We start from the raw sequence: 5,511 nt of genomic DNA, 5'->3' as shown, positions 1-5,511 counted from the left end.
GGCTAATAAAGGTCAATACTTTTTTATTTAGAATTCGATACACCATATACCATTATTCGATATACCATATTTTTGTACAAAAAATATACCATTTCATTTAAAAAGTTGGATGTCACCATCATTTCTCAGAAAAGAGTATAAATACGAAAGATTTATCTACCTGGTTACATTGCACATAAAAAACAGTATCACTTTTTCCTCTTTCATTTTTTTTTGTCATACGTACCATTTTCGAGAAAAACGCTGGCTGATAATAGCCTGAACACCCTGTATACAGGGTGACCCAAAAATGTTGTAACACCTTGAAAGGGGTGATTTGGGAGGTGATTTGAAACAACTTTTTCCTTAGTGAAAATGTTGTGAGAGGCTTCGTTAAGGAGATATTAACAAAAAACCTCGACCAATCAGAGCGCGTAGCGTACGCTACCGCGGCCCGTCCACCGGTGTACTCGCGCTCTGATTGGTCGGGGTTTTCTGTTAATATCTCCTCAACGAAGCCTCGGACAACATTTTCGCTAAGGAAAAAGTTGTTTCAAATCACCTCCCGAACCACCCCTTTCAAGATGTTACAACGTTTTTGGGACACTCTGTACAATACCAACAATAATATTGTAGTATTGCGCCTCCATATCCAAAAACAAGGAGTCAAACGAGAAGATGAATCAAAGGATTGGTCGTGTAGGAAAAGCGGTCGACTGTGGATCCGAGGGTCGTGGGTTCGAATCTCTGCGTGCCTTATTTTTCGTAGCCTCCTACAATATTATACATGTTACACTTTTAGGAGATGAGACATATTTTCATTTGACTTCAAGTTCCTCTTCTGTTCCTGTGAAAATGTGCATTACATAAACATCCGTAGTCTGTTTATTATGATAAAGATATAGAAAAACGTGTCGTATGCGCGGTTGGTAGGAGAGCATTGATCAAACGAAAAGAGCTCGTCAGCAGATCGTCTGTAGTGTATCGTGGACGTACAAGTAAGTAACTTTAATATTCGGACACTATGAGGTTTTTACATTATCGCGTCATAACTTTGTTTGTAACAAAACAAGCAAAAAACATAATCAAGTATTATATTAACGTATATGTTTAGTAAACAATAGTATAAGTTTTATTTGCATAACTTACTGTAGTTGTTAAATAGCACGATTTAAACAAAACATTATCTGATTTTCGCGTTAGTTTAATATTCAGACACTTGGTAGTGTAGCACCTTTTCTGCGTGTTTATGCAGTACCCTAATCATTTTTTATGTAGAATGAACAGAAGGAATGAACAAAAGAATCGATCTGTGTAACAAAAAAATATGCATTTCTACGTAAAGATATGATGCAATTGTTAATTGCATATGCACTGCTGCATCTAAAAAACATTTAAAGGCCTACAGATGTAGTGCTCTTCGAACCATTTATCTTTCTCCTTTTGCATTTTTTCGTAAATGCAATAATAACGGAGTTATGACTTGAAACAGTTGCGTGGACAACCCTGTATTTTTGAGAATTTTTGAACAGAAGCATTTGAGGTTTGTTTGTCTATAGAGATAAGCATATCTCAATGATGTTCAAGTAATTTTTTCATACAAAAATAATAAAAATTGGGATTAGGATTGCAAATTCAAAGTTTTATAGATTCGGATAAAGAATTGTGATTTAAATGAAAATATATTTTTTCATCCAAACAGTGTAACACGCATTTTATTCTTAATATTTTATACATTTTGATTAATTTCATATTCTGGAGCTACATTATCTGAAATAAAAAATCTGAGACCATTTAAGAGCAAATTAGTTTATCTAATAACCATGAAAATTCTAAAGCCCATTTTGTACGAACCTTAATCTCAGCTGTTCTTTGCTTTCATTTGAAACAAATAAACCGAATCCTTCTCGTATAATTTCTCACCCTGTTGCATTCGCAGAGCAAATGCGAACCTTTCCATCGATCACGTGTCAGCAGATAAATAATCGTACCGCAGACAGACTTTTCGAACCCAGCGTAGAAAGTTAATGTTCTGGCTACGATTCCTGTATCAGCTACGAAATTACCGTGTCATTAACTATGGTATTCCACAGTCTCCTTCGAAACACACATTCGTGACCAGCGCACAGCGAATTATGCAAGCTGGGATACGTTCAATTCTCTTTCATTGCATATCTTGTACAACGCAAATTCGTGTTCCTTTAACGGCGTGACATTGGGCGAGACGAAAATTACGCTAAGAAAGCTGCACGGGCGATCCGAGTAATGATGGTTTTCTACGTTTCGTGTTTTACAGACTGTAAGATGGTGACCAAGTGCGACAGTTTCGGTCTTAGTTGACGAGGGTTCGTTTCGAGAAAGGTTAAATAGATCAACGTGTCGGAAGAGGAAGAAGAAGAAGGGGAGGAGCAGCTAAAGGCTAAGCGCATTGTGGTTGTTGCATCGAGGTCGTATAGGAAGCAATCATGGATCCTTATTCGTTGAGGTATGTGTCGTTACAGAAAATATACGTGGAGTTGTTAAACTTTGTACTGGTGGAAAATGTACGATTGTATGCGTGAAAATATGCAGGTTGTCTTGTATAAGGAGTTAAGAGATGTTTTTTTTAGAAAAATTGAGATTAAAGACAAATTGAGATCTAATATTGTAATATTAATAACTATTGTAACTAATAAGGTATAATATTTAAATAATAATTTTCAGGTAGTGATAACCAAGTTGCTGAAATTATCATACTCAAATAGTAATAATTGAGTAATGATATTCCAATGGTATCATTGAAATAGTGATATTCAAAATAATAATGTTTGGATAATGATATTCCAATGGTATCATTGAAATAGTGATATTCAAATAAAAATGTTTCGATAATGATAGTCCAATAGCAATATACAAATACTGATGTTTAAATAATAATTTCTCAATAATGATATTCCAATGGTATCATTCAAATAGTGATATTTAAATAATAATGTCTCAATAATGATATTCCAATGGTATCATTCAAATAGTGATATTCAAAATAATAATGTTTGGATAATGATATTCCAATGGTATCATTGAAATAGTGATATTCAAATAAAAATGTTTCGATAATGATAGTCCAATAGCAAATACAAATACTGATGTTTAAATAATAATTTCTCGTGTCTCATTTTGGATGTAATCCAAAAATTACCGATGTCCTTCAAAAAACCTTGAAAATTACAAAATTCAGAAATTTTTTTTATATTCTCATATTTACCCCCTTAAACAGTACAACTTTTTCCTCTAACATTTTCTTCTATTTTTAAGTCGAACTGAGATAATTAGGTATTCTCTTTCTCGTGAATCACCCGGTATATTATTAATTCGTCCCATTTTGACGTCGAAGAAAGGATACCAAAATTCGTGCCTTATACTATACTATTATATTATACTCGACAGAATAGACAGATCCTAGACTCGTTTTTGAGACCCTTCTCAGGTAAAGCACAACTACAAAAAAGGTTTTCGATGGGTGGCTCCCAGAGATTTTTTTTCTTTTCTTTTGTCCAGACGTTACTGTCTGCTGGTGAATAATTCTTGAGAATATCGGAGAATCCCATTGGTGTACATACAGTTTTCGTCCTCCGTCTGTTGCCTTCGACTGCATTATGACCTTTCCAGAGCCAGAGGCCATTGTATTTCATGCGTCGGTCACAATAGAGCAGAGACAAGTGGCGATAGAATTCGGCAATAAAAATGGTCTCTTTGTAGTCGATCGGTCCTTCCTTTGCCGCTCGTGTACAAGGATGTTTTAACACAGATTCTTATGAAATATACAGACTTTCATACGAATTTTTTCAGTTTAAATCAAAATGCAATTTAGAAAGTTGCTGAAATTTTGATATGTTATAAAAATCCTAATTGTAAACCATGAAAAAAAAAAAACAATCATTGACGATCCCAGTTTTATGAAAAGCCACATAAAAATCTTGTATTTTTAACGCAGATTCTTATGTTCAGTTTTCATATTTACATATACATACAATCAGTCTATGTTCTATGTTCATTTATTTATTAAGAGTGACTATAACATCTATTACATTTTATACAGTCATTTTCAAAAGTATTCGTACCTCCTATATCTATTGAAGAAGTTTCGCCTAAATTAAATGATAAATTTGACGTTTCCAAATAAATGTTTCATTATATGTAGATGCCATAGAAGGTTAAAGTTTATTCATGTACATATTTATAATAAAACATTTGGAGACATCAAACCTATTATTTAATTTAGACTTTAGACATTTTTCTTATATTAAACTAACGCAGACAATGCTGTAATAAATTCACGACTTAGTAAATATAAATTCTGAGAATTTAGTAAATCGTTATTCTGCGTTAAGTTGGCAGATAATATTAAAAATGTGTTATACTTAAACCTTCACTATTTTAATGCGAAACGTTTATTGAGATCGAATAACATACAATTTAATTTCAGTTAAACTTACACTCAATTGTGTAAATTAATCAACACAAAACATTTAACCAATGGATTTTCATATTCAAGAACATAAAATGTTCAATTGTGTAAATAAGGAAAAATTAATACCTTCAACTTAAAAGTATGGAGAGTGAATGTATAATACCTAGAAAACAGAGAGAATAGAGAGTAAATAAGGAAAAAACAAACCACCTCCAATTTAAAAGTACTGTAAATAAATTTACTATATGTAGTTCTAGGCTTAAAAAACAGGATACTTAGAGAATAGACAGAATAGAGAGTAAATAAGGAAAAACTAAACCACCTCCAATTTAAAAGTACTGTGAATGAATTTAGAATATGTAGTTCTAGCGTTAAAAAACATAATATTAGGACTACAGACGTATTAAACTATTTAAAAACAAAAATTTATAATTCTCTCCTTTGCTCAGATTTTGCTTATTATTTTTCTTCTCTCTTTTTCCCCAAAGCAATACCAGAAATTGTGTTCCTCGCTAAAGATGAGTTTCCTTTGTGTACCATTTAACTAAGATTAATCCAATATCTTAATTAACTTCTACGAAAACGACTCTTAATACATACAGCGTTATTATCAAATGACGATACGTACAGCCGATAATATAAAATGTCGAGTAGGTACTTTTACTTACTCAGCATTACACTGCAGCTTTTTATGCAAATGCATATTTTAATATGCACATATTATTTTGCTTAGGATATCTTAGTTAAGATGCCTAAATGAATAAACATAATATAATATACAAATAATAATATATAATCATAAATATACAGGGTGTTCAGGTTATTATTAGCCAGCGTTCTTCTCGTAAATGGTACATATGACAACAAAATGAAAGAGAACAAATTTATACTGTTTTTTGTGTGCTATGTAATCAGGTATATAGATCTTTCGTATTTGTACTATTTTCTGAGAAATGAAGGTGACCTTCAGTTTTTTAAATGGAATGGTATATTTTTTGTACAAAAATATGGTAGAGTAACAAATTCTAAATAAACAAGTATTTACCTTTATTAGCCCTAAACCTAATAGGTAACAAGTAATT

The 5,511-nt window shown here is 32.2% G+C and overlaps 1 long non-coding RNA gene across 1 annotated transcript in view; it reads left to right on the top strand.

The window, feature by feature from the left end:
* Nucleotides 1-4,169, top strand: part of LOC128873226 (uncharacterized) — a 15,305-nt gene extending 11,136 nt beyond the window's left edge. Inside the window, exons 2-3 of the long non-coding RNA XR_008456357.1 lie at nt 2,276-2,464; nt 2,683-4,169. This is a non-coding gene — a long non-coding RNA (uncharacterized LOC128873226). The remainder of the gene's footprint in view (nt 1-2,275; nt 2,465-2,682) is intronic.
* The last annotated feature ends 1,342 nt before the right edge of the window (nt 4,170-5,511 follow it).

This window comes from Hylaeus volcanicus, chromosome 3 (assembly GCF_026283585.1).
Source record: "Hylaeus volcanicus isolate JK05 chromosome 3, UHH_iyHylVolc1.0_haploid, whole genome shotgun sequence".
NCBI lineage: Eukaryota > Metazoa > Arthropoda > Insecta > Hymenoptera > Colletidae > Hylaeus > Hylaeus volcanicus.
The sequence above is the reverse complement of the archived record's forward strand: the minus strand, read 5'-3'. Positions and strand labels throughout refer to the sequence as shown.